Genomic DNA, 11,546 nt, shown 5'->3' with positions numbered 1-11,546 from the left:
ATAGAGGAATTCCTACCCAAGTTCAAGAGAGGGGTCAATCAGCATAGGCTAAACATACCTTGAGTTAGAATCTCTAAGAGTCCTCTCAATTCTCCCCATCTTCTCCTTGATGAACTCCCTCTCAAACCCTCTTCCTCTCTTCCTCTCTAATTCTCTCTCTCTCAGGAGATATTTGTAGAAATGGATTGCCAAGTCAAATGTTTAAGGGACCATTATAAATATAAAGTAAATAAGACGAAATTTAATCAGTTTAATCATTCCAAATTGAAATTTCACAGAAAATCATATTATAACTTAAAAAATTATACCAATCTCAAATATAAAATCAATTTCAGATTGTTAAGCCTCTAAGGCCCTCGATTTCTAATCCAAACATTTTAATTGTGATAGATATGATTTCTTGTTCAACAGATACAGGTCTTCAATCACAAGATTCTTTTGCTTAAACTTACTTTCACAAGAAATTTCACATTAAGCGTTCAAATGCACAAAACAAGGGACTGAAAGTATACCAGAAACATGTGCGAGGGTCGGGTTATTACAAGACGTGCCCTCAACCTAATGGCTTCGGGCGCAACTTGCTTTCAAAGACTCGATGGTTCACGGGATTCTGCAATTCACACCAAGTATCGCATTTCGCTATGTTCTTCATCAATGCGAGAGCTGAGATATTTGTTGCCGAGAGTCATTTGGTTTTTTCATGAGTTGCACCGAGTGTACTCTCTTTGTTCGAGTTTCTTGGCACAATTCGCACTAGGGTTTGTTGGTTTGCCGAGGAATGGCACCCGTCGCCCCTAAAGGGGCTCCGAGCACACTCTCGACGAGGTGCAACAGGAGGGAGCCGACGACCCACCTCTTGTTTCCCCAGCGGTAATGACAAGTTCGCGAGTTGTTCTGCTACGTAGAGGCATCAACAATGATCCTTCCGCAAGTTCACCTGCGGAAACCTTATTACGACTTCTCATTCCTTTAAATGATAAGGTTTAGTGGACTTGTCATGACGTCGCCGAAAGAGAACCGACCACATCGCCGCGATTCGAACACTTCACTAGACCATTCAATCGGTAGGAGCAACGGGTGGTGTGTACAAAGGGCAGGGACGTAGTCAAGGTCATTTTTCATCACAGACCTGTTAAGGTCATTTTCCATAACCCTGGGGTTCAAGAGGACCCTACTTGTGGACTCCTATTGGATGCCATCACTTATACTAGAGGTAAGTATGTCCTCCCTTTTTAAATTTTATTTTGGTGTACATGGGGTTTGAGATGTGATTAATTTTGAAAAAATTACATCGCATGTCTTTAAAAAAAAAAATTAAATCAATGATAAATTTTGTTAACTTCAATAATTAATTTTTGCTATGAAATTGTAAATATTTTGTGAAGGTACATTGATTTGTAATTTTCCAATAGTATCACTGTTATATTCATATCACTCTCTTAATAAGAATAACATACAAAAGATTTAGGCTAAATTACACTATTAGCTTCTGTAATTTGCTTATTGTGTCAATTTATTCTTTATAGTTCCAGTTATATCAATTTCACCCTATAATGTTTATATTGAGTCATCTAAATTGATATCTACACAAAAAATTGAAGAGAAATCAAGAGAAAATGGGTGCATTCACTGCAGGAAATTCAGCTTTTAGTGGCGTTTTTAACCGCTAATTCTTTTTGTGACGTTTAGTAGCAAACACCGACAATTTGGCCCTCACAATAATTTTATGGCGTTTTAAAAATGCCGTTATATTACTATAGACGGTGTTTTTAAAAACGCGGCCAAATGTTCCCACCCTAACAGTACTATGACATCACTATGATTTTAACGACGTTTTCAAAATGCCGTCATATCTTCTTCTTTTTTTAAACTGAGCTTTAAAGTTTAGGTGGCGTTCTAAGAAATGTCGTGATATCCTCTTTTTTTTTTTTAATAGTGCTAATTTTATGTGATTGAATTAAAAAAATACCTATAATAAAACTGAATAACACTAATATGAAATAATAACTCCCATTCAAAAAGTAAATGCATCATTAATTCACTTTCTCATTCAATTTAATATCCAATCACCATTACCGACAAAATAACATATCCAAAAATGATGTTTTAACATTATCCACAAAATAACATATCCAAAAATTGAATTCACAATTCTCAACCAAAAAATCAAATGGCTCATAAGCAAAGGACCTGATCCTTGTATGTAACAATAATGTTTTTGTGTAAAGCACATGCTTCTTGTTATCACTGTTCTTATCAGGATACAGCTCACCAACAAAACCTATGACATCGACAAGATGATAATTCACTTCCAAAAACGACGTCTTGTCTGAACATGAGCAGCGAGAAATAATAATCAAGATTTGTTAGCAGAGAGAAATGAAGCAGAGTGACAAATCTATGGCAAAAAATAGCATGCAGTAGGAGAGGGTTGATCTAAATCTCAGAAGATCTCCTAAACAAAGCTAGACAACAATATCATAGCAACTGAACATGGCAACACAGATGAATAGGACAGAGTGTCCCTGTTTTCCACCACATTTCCTTCTTTTTGCTTTCCTCATAACCAAAAAGAATAAAAATAGATTTAAGAAAATCCACTGCCACTTGACTTAATTACTGCCCTGGGTTCCCATAAATTGCTAAGAATATGAAACTTCTCAAATTGAAAATCAATTGAGAAACAAGTCAAAAAGATTTTGTTTATATGCGTTCAAGTATGTAACAATGCTATCAATAATAATAGAGCAACGCTACGCACACCGAAACCAAACATAGAAACTGTTCATCGGACGACTGAACAACTGATGTAGCACTAAATAATTTCATTTAGCTAACTACTAAACATAGCAAATCAAAGCATAAGCATCATTTGTGGAATCTTCACGCAAATTTCTAAAAGCAATGCACTACCAAAGTTAGTTCGAAAGTGACAAAACTACCCACCCCAGTAAACCATTTGTAAATCTTGCAGCATTATCATGGCTCTCCATCTCCATAACTACAGTGACCAGCTCAAATGTAGATTAAATAAGCGCCTCACCTCAAAAAAGTTCAATTTGTTAAAAAAATGTTATGCATTTCCAAATAAGAAAATTTACAAATCTATCTTACGTTGCCAACATCAAAAATACCAAAGTCTCTTTCTTCAGTTTTTGTTCATATTGATCATTAGCGGCAGCATAATCATCCAAACTCAAGGGGGAAAAAATGATATCAAATAATCTAGTATTAGTAAATCCTCTTGAAAGATCAAATGAGAAGTAAATCCTCTGCAAGTTCAGTTTTTGGATCGAACATGGTTTTCTGTAAGGGGAAAGAAGGGGAAAGAGGAGGGAGGAGATGATGAATTACCTAATACACTGGTTCAATTTGTTAAAAAGGTACAATAGATTTTTAATTACCTAATATGCTCCTGCTTCTCTGTTAATGTATCTCACCTTTGTATCCACTATGAATTAGAATGCTGATTCTTAGAAAAGGAAGCTGGAACACCAAAACTTCACCAATGTCCTCATTTCACCTCTTCCAAAACCTGGTGTAGGCATTATGTGATGCATCAGAATTTTGATAAAACAAATGTCGAACATAAATTCTTGAGGTGGTGCAAAACAGAGAGAAATATAGAACATATAAAAAGTAACATCATCTTACGAGCCATTTTTGAAAAAAAATAAATTATCGTCTCAAGCACATTCAGCAAGAATGACAAGGTAGTAGATTTTACAGACAGGTTTCAACAAAATATTATATTCATGCCACTTGTTCAGGCTGATCTCCCTTCAAAATTAAGAAAAAAAAATCATTCTAATGTTTGGGCACTCCAGCACCGTGTGATAATATTCAAGTACCAGTTTACAGTGAAGTGCTTTTTTTCCATGAGAATTTTAGGCAAGCCCATACACAGTATGGGCCACATGCACAAGCATTTCAACGATGTCCCACATGGGTTCATAACATTCAACAATAGTAATCAGTTACTGGTAGGATTACTAAAAAAGACAATTTCCTTCTCTAGGTGTATAGCAATTCCCCAGTTGCCAATAATTTTGATGCCACAACTAAAAAAAAAAAAAATCACTATAGCTTCTGCTATAAGCCTATAATATTTACCTCTCCAGCACATAACAATAGCTTCTCCACCAGGATTTGTCAAACTTGAACAGGAAGACAAAGGAAAATTCTGAATTTCTAGTTCATCTTCAGTATCCCAATCAATGTTGTCACTCTCTTCCCTAGAGTCATTCCCACCCTACAAATAATTAAAACACACCACAAAGGAAAAGAAAATAAATCACAATTAAAATAGTTGACCACAAGGATGATTTTTTTATTTTCAAGTTACTGACCAACATACCAATGGTTACCAAACATTAAGGCTTTGTTCAATTTTGAAATAATGCACTATTAAGTAAAAAAATAAGAGATTTAAAATTGATGTTGAAGAGGTACAAATTATTTGAGAAAAGAATACATACCATGTGGCAGTACCACTGGTTTGGTCCAAGCAAAGGCTCCCAAGCTGTACAAGAAATATATGAAAAAAGTTACCAAACGAATGCGGCATACACAACATAATTTAACGAGAGCAACGTGGACCTTAAATTGTCTTATAAGTTAATAATCAAAAGGCCAGATCTAGATCAACATGGACATTAATTTTGAAATAATGCACTATTAAATAATTAATATGCCCAGTCAACAATTGACCATCATAAGCACACCTTCAATCGAATAATTGATTTCTTACACAAGGGTGAATGTTTCTCAGACCACTTGCGAAATAGCTAAAAGTCAACATTAAGTCTACGAAGGGATTATCAAAAAGATATACGGTGAACAAAAAGAAGAAAAAATACATAACATTATGTTCTAAATACACCAATATGGCTCTAATTAGCAAAAGGATTTAAAAAATAAAAACTATTTGGATATTACTACGTCTATTTGGATATTGCACTTCACTAGTCCAACATCAAGATCTGACAATGTGTGATCAGTCTAAAAACTAATTTCTTTAGATCTAGATCAAGCTTAACAAAAAGAGGTACAACAAATTTCATTAACTAAGCTTTTGCTAAATCCAGTGCAGGAAGAAGGGTGAGCCCACATTTTATTTATCTTAACAATGAAATCTAGAGCACTAGACAAGCATGCACATAAGAACACAGTTTATTAATTGATGACATATGTTCTTTAGAGTCAAGAATTAATTCTTTGGAATAAAACATAGTTGATATAATAAATGCCAAAAAGCAACATTGAAGGATAGATTGTCAATAATTTATTAGACTTTTTCAATGAATACAACATGAATTGATAAAACACACACACACACACACACACACACACACAAAACAGAACATAATAGCAGACCTCATCAAGGATGTCATTCATATACACAAGAGCTAGAGTAATCGAATTCAATTTATGGATTTGAGCTTGGTGACTAAATCATTGAGTTTTCTATCTCCTATTTTCTGCTGGGTGTTTTTTCTTTTTTTCCACCTTCCTTTCCCATTTTGTTTGATGTATTCAATTCACACCCTGCAATTTCAAGTTGAGGATTGATTAATTGAGTATTTTGTATATTTTTTCTGAGTTCTCTGGTTGGTTTATTTTCCAAAGAAGTTCTCTAGCTTCCATCATCATAAAAAGACTTGAAGTTTTGTTGAATATGTGGAGCATCATTTGGTATGCATGCATACAGTAATGAAATAAATGAAAAACTAATGCATATAGTAATGTTATTTGAACAAATATTCCACTAGAAATAAATGAAAGGTTTCCAATCAACTTTCAGGCCAATAAAGTAACAAAAAAATACTCCACTAGAAATTTAGGATCTGTTTGTTTTTCTTTCTCTTTTAGTTGCCTCTGTTTTTATGTTTTTCACCCTTCAATAGCAACAAGTATGGTTCGTAGAAGAAAAATATTAGTGTTCACTCACTGTAAATATATGATTTGTGTGTTCTCATATGTTTTTTTTAGTGAATCTATAAATATATTAATTTGTAAGCTTGGAAGTATTTTATCATTCATTATTCATAATCTTTTTATCTCATTGGAACAATTAATTTCCTTATTTATTTGTATGTAGATAGTAAGTTCCATTTACAGTCTCATCTTTCATTCTTATTTCCTGCTTAAAGCCCCTAATCTTGTAACTGGAATAAGTACAAAAGATTCACACACTTAACTCCTAAAAATCAGCTAGAACCAATAAACTTTGCAATCCCTAGTTCCACAAAGTAGATTTTGAACTCTACTAGTACTACTCTATTCCAAATACATGTCTAAACCAAATAAATAACTACTGATCACTCAATAGATTGACAAAAATATTAACAAAAATGACGTTTAAAAAAATGCCGCGAAAACCCTTATTTCCGCGAAAACTCTCCTAAGTGCTAAGAATTACTGTACCTTTTAACCTACAATATCAATAAAACTCAATTGCCAATTAAGACCTATTGTAAATGCTGACACAATTGCTTATTGCCAAGGCCTACAAAGCAAAGAGCTTCCGAGGATTACAAAGCTGCATTCAACTATTTTGGGCTGCTATGATCCTTTTTTGACCATCATGCTCCATTCAAGCCCATATTGGTCCTCACTCAAATCCAATTTTTGGACACTCAGTAATCTTAATATTAATATTGAGCATATCATTGGAATTAAATTAGTTAAGCAAAACTCATAGTCAAAGGACAAAATGGGGGTTCCTCATTTTCTACATGGGGAGAATTTTGAATCCTCAGAGAAAACAAGGCAAGGATACAAACTTTGCCTCGGTTTAAAAAACAAATAACCAAAGATTAGACCACAAATAACTCAAACAATCACTTGTATCTAATTGTAAATAACAACTTACAATAAACACTCATCAATTCCACATTAGTAAGTACCATAGTCATAAGCAAAATCACCATATCAAAACAGTCATCCAATCATCAAGCAGAAAATCTAGTGAAAATGGAAAAGAAAACAAGAAAGCATAGACTGATTAGAGAAAAAAACCTTGGAAACGATGTCTTCACAGAGAGCTAGATGGCTTCGGCACTGCTTGCAGTTGTAGATCTTGCCCTCAAGAATATATGGTGAAGAATATATGTTGAAAGGCTTGCCACAAAAAAAAAAATGTAGATTGTGTTATTAAGTTCCACAATTAACATACAATCAATACTTAAATTAAATTCAATGATTAGAGTTTGCACTAGATTTTAATGATAGGGCTTAAATCATAGAACATTATTTCCAGGAATTTGCCAGAGGTGAGAAGTGCCCATGAGGTCTTACGAGTACCAACTGTTAGTGCTCGATTTGGAACTACACCATTTTTCTGGAATTGGGGAATGGAAGTGATGACTAATCTTCTGGCCTAACAACAACAAAATTTCAAGACAAGCTCATATAAATATTTTATAAGTAGCAACAACAATATGTCAATGATTACAGGTTTCAACACAAATAAGCAATAGATCACAATAACGAAATCGAGAGAGACAAGAAGGAAGAGCTTGAGAGAGAGAGAAACCAATACCTCGCGGTGAAGCTTCGAAATCGAGAGAGAGAACTTCAAAATCGAAATCACTCTGAGACCGATCTGAGAAATCAAGCACAGACTCTCCTGAGATCACTTCCTCTGCAATTGAAACCAACCCATCTTCTCTCTTCGCAATATTTGATTCTTCACCTATTGAAATGGACTCTAAAATCTATAATATTTGATCCTTTGATCCGAAAATATTGAGTTTTGGAGCACATTGAGTTTCCTCACCTTCTTTCCTTGAGCTCCGAATTTGAGGTAGGGATTCCTACTCACTCGTATGGTCTTTGATCTAGATTTTTGGTTGTTTTGATAAAGTGTTGAAGTTGGGTAATTTTGGGACTTAGGGTTTCAAAATGTTAAAAGAGGATTTGTTATTTTGAGTCTAAAATATGTATTGTGGGTTCAAAATAATGATATTGTTGTTGATTGTTGATATTTAGACCATTAGGTCAATATTTGGAAACCGGGTGGAAAACCCTAATTTTGGGAAAATTGTGACTTTATGGAATTGAGTTGGAATAGTGAAATTGGTTCATTATATGGTTGAATAGTGGAGTTAGATTTATTAATCGCTCACTTTTGAAAACATTGATATTTTATCTGTTGGAGCTTTTATTATCTGTTTAGAAATAATTGCTTGGGCTACCGGTGGAGGGTAGTTTTGATTGTTGTAGACAATGCATGATGATTAGGCAAACTAAAACTAATCAATTGGATATGTCATAGAGTATGACGGTTGATAGAATACATTAACGTTATGTATTGATTGATTGTGTATATGACCTTTGTGTATATACGTTGTGTGTGTGGGAGGAGATAGGGGATGTACTCCACGCTTTAGGGGAAGATAGGAGATGGACCTCTAAACCGGATGTCGTTTGGGAGGAGATAGGGGATGGACTCCACTGATACAACTCATATGCTTGTCAGATATTGTGTTGATATAGCTCATATGCTTATCTTTGGAAGTATTGATACAGCTCATATGCTTATCTTTGGAAGTGTTGATATAGCTAATATGCATATCTATTGAAATGTGGATACAACTTGTATGCTTATCTGTTGAGATGTTGATACAACTAGTATGTTTATCTATTGTAGAAATGGGAAATGTTTAATATGAGTCACTGTCTCATATAAGTGGTTGGCCAGGTTCTAAGCTGTTGATGTAAATTGTGAAATTGATAAGAAATGGAAACTAAAATGAAACATGAACATAGTGCTCATGAAATGGAAATTGGTTATGAATTGGTTTATGGAAATTGAACATTTATCAATTGCTAATGTCTTAGTCATTGCTCATACTGTGTTTAGCATATCTCTACTGGGCGTTGGCTCACCCTTTATGGGACATTATTTTCAGGTACAGGTAGTATGCCACCTCCAAGGACATAGCTTGGATGATGATGAGAGTTGAAGACTCCTTTTGTTTATTTTGTTTGTATTACATGTATATCAAGCCAAGGGCTTATTTTGTATAGAGTTAGTACTCTTCTTTTGTGTAACCAAGTGTTGACTTGGAAAGCTGTAAGCCTATAGGGCATTTGCTTTTGTTGCTAACATGTAATACAGTGGAAGAATTACTCTGATGAATAGAAATGGTTAGTTTCTTTTATATCAATGCATGTCTAAAGTGATGGATTTTATGTATTATTTTGAGAGCGTTACATTAATAATCAGATAAAAAGGTTGGTTGTCACAACAAAAAAAAAAATTAAAAATCATTCAAAATCTGTGTTCGGTTTCAATTTTTTGGAAATTTAGTGTTTTGTTTTTCGTATTTTTTTGTTTTTAGTGAATAGTTTTAAAATTTTATGCAATTTTTTTACTTTTGTTTATGCATTTTTCTTAGATACATCTAAAAAAATAAAATATTTGTAAAATATATTTTAAAAAATTAATAAATACACAAGAATATGAAAAATGTATTGAATTTTCATTTTTTTTATATATATTTTGGTGTTTAGTGAATTTTTTTAAGATTTTTTTTCATAAATATTATATTTTTTAAGTGTATTTATGTGAGGTGTATTTAAAAATTAAAAAAAAAATTTCTTAAAATACTAAAAAAAATCAGTAAAAATAAAAATATATGAAAAATAAAAAATTTTAATTTTTTAAAAAGTGAATATTAGGAAACCAAATAAGAAGTCATACCAAAGTTAAAAAAATAACAAAAAGTAAAGACAAGTTGTGAAATGGGCACTAAAAGTAAATGCACTTATTTCTCAACTTTCAATTTTTATGTTCAATTTTTTTTTAATTTATTTAATTTGTTTATGTTTTACAAGTAGAAATTGCAGCAAAATACTCTCGAGCCTAGCATAAATTTTCAAAATAAAAAAGGAAAAATTATAGGTAGCCTTTTAGAAAATATTACATTTTTATATTCAACTAAGACGAGAAAAAAATAATAATAATAAATGAAAACTTTCATTATTAATGAACCTTTTAGAAGATTTTTTTCAATTTTTTGTTTTGTTTGTTTTTTATTTTTTTATTTTTTTAGATCTAGTAGATTGACTTGACAAGTAAATTTTTTCTATACAAATTTTAAAATTAAAAGAAAAATACTAAAAGGAAAAACTCTCTTTTTTTTTTTTTTTGCTATTCCCAAACTCACCAAGAATGGATCTACATTTTGCCTCACACCTTTTGGATAACTACATTTAGAGAGGCTTCAAAGCTAGGGAAACTAATTTCATGAGTAGCGATTGTTGTTGGAGTACACATTAGGTAAAGTTGTGAGATAAAATTAAAAAGTAAAATTATATTATATATACTTTTGTTAAGTGAAATGCAGTGTTAGAATTACTCTAAAAAGTAAAAAACTTTGTTGATTTACAAACCAAATCAGAACTAAACCACATCAAATTCAAGAAATTTCTTCCAAAAAGAGAAACAGAGATGTAATGTGAGATGTCTATAAAGCAAGTAAAAGGGAGTGAAAGAGTGCTTACAATCAAGATGTGGTTGAAGAGGAGGAAGAGTTGCGGAAGCATAGATGCTGTAGAGAGAGAAGATAAACAAAACAGAGCATAGAGAGAGAAACAGAGCCATTTGCTGATGCTGTAGTGTAGCTGTGTATTGAAATGAGGAAAGAGAAGAGAGCGAGCTATATATATACTAGTGCATGCCCGTGTGTAAAGGCATGGTATAAATAATGTTAGGATCAAAACATAATTGTAATTTATACATATCATGTTGAAATTTGTAAAATTTATGTCATTTTTTGATAAAGATACTAAAAAATATATATATTGCAATTTTGTTTAGTTTGTCATTTTTTCCACTTTCGTAATTCTAGTGGTAATAGAAGGCTCCTCAAAAGGGCATAAAAATTCTATCAGTTAATTCTAGAAATACATGATTGCATCTTTCGCTTTCTAACTTCTCCTAATTTCTAAGCCAAGGTAATCCCCACAGAATTTCACTATTTCATTTAAAACTATATGAATCATCATGAAGTGGACCAAACTAAAATCTAGTATCCGTTGATCACTTCTGTGTACTAGTTTATTTTGGACAGATAGAATTTGTTTCCAAACCAGGGAGAGATCTTTTGTGCACCTTAGAAATTGTAAATCAGTGTTCATTTTATCACAATCATTTACTGGCTTACAGATAAGAAGTTCATGTATACACACACAAACATGTTTTGTCCACAGTTTTACTTCATTATATTGTATGTTACAATGCTATGCTTGCTAGCATTGGTTTAAAGAACAAAGGATCCTTATATTATTGAAAGCTTCTCTATTCCTACATCAAAGATAAAATTTCATTTCCATGTGAATCACCCAAATATATTACTAAATTAATCCTTCGTAGGAGCGAACTTTTACCCTCACACCCCAATTGAACAACTCACAAAATAAATAACTCATACAGATATCTAGAACCTAGACATAGATATATCCATGTGTGAGTGCCTGTACATGTGCATGTATACCAAATTGAATGAGAATTTACAGATGAACACACCTCAGCCATT

The 11,546-nt window shown here is 32.7% G+C and overlaps 1 long non-coding RNA gene and 1 other non-coding gene across 3 annotated transcripts; both read right to left on the bottom strand.

The window, feature by feature from the left end:
* Nucleotides 1-538: 538 nt before the first annotated feature.
* On the bottom strand, nt 539-687 carry LOC145812550 (5.8S ribosomal RNA). The gene has a single exon (XR_014355992.1). It is a non-coding gene; the product is annotated as a 5.8S ribosomal RNA (ribosomal RNA).
* A 2,717-nt stretch (nt 688-3,404) lies between these two features.
* On the bottom strand, nt 3,405-7,727 carry LOC145807875 (uncharacterized). Of its 2 annotated transcripts, XR_014351279.1 has the most exons (5): nt 7,544-7,727; nt 7,021-7,122; nt 4,479-4,522; nt 4,114-4,252; nt 3,405-3,535 (listed from the first exon to the last, which is right to left on the bottom strand). It is a non-coding gene; the product is annotated as an uncharacterized LOC145807875 (long non-coding RNA). The 2 variants fall into 2 exon arrangements; XR_014351280.1 differs by lacking the exon at nt 7,021-7,122 and having other exon boundaries at nt 7,544-7,637.
* Between the last annotated feature and the right edge of the window lie 3,819 nt (nt 7,728-11,546).

The sequence above is a fragment of the Camellia sinensis genome, chromosome 14 (assembly GCF_055761805.1).
Source record: "Camellia sinensis isolate YWXY chromosome 14, ASM5576180v1, whole genome shotgun sequence".
Classification (NCBI taxonomy): Eukaryota; Viridiplantae; Streptophyta; class Magnoliopsida; order Ericales; family Theaceae; genus Camellia; species Camellia sinensis.
The sequence above is the reverse complement of the archived record's forward strand: the minus strand, read 5'-3'. Positions and strand labels throughout refer to the sequence as shown.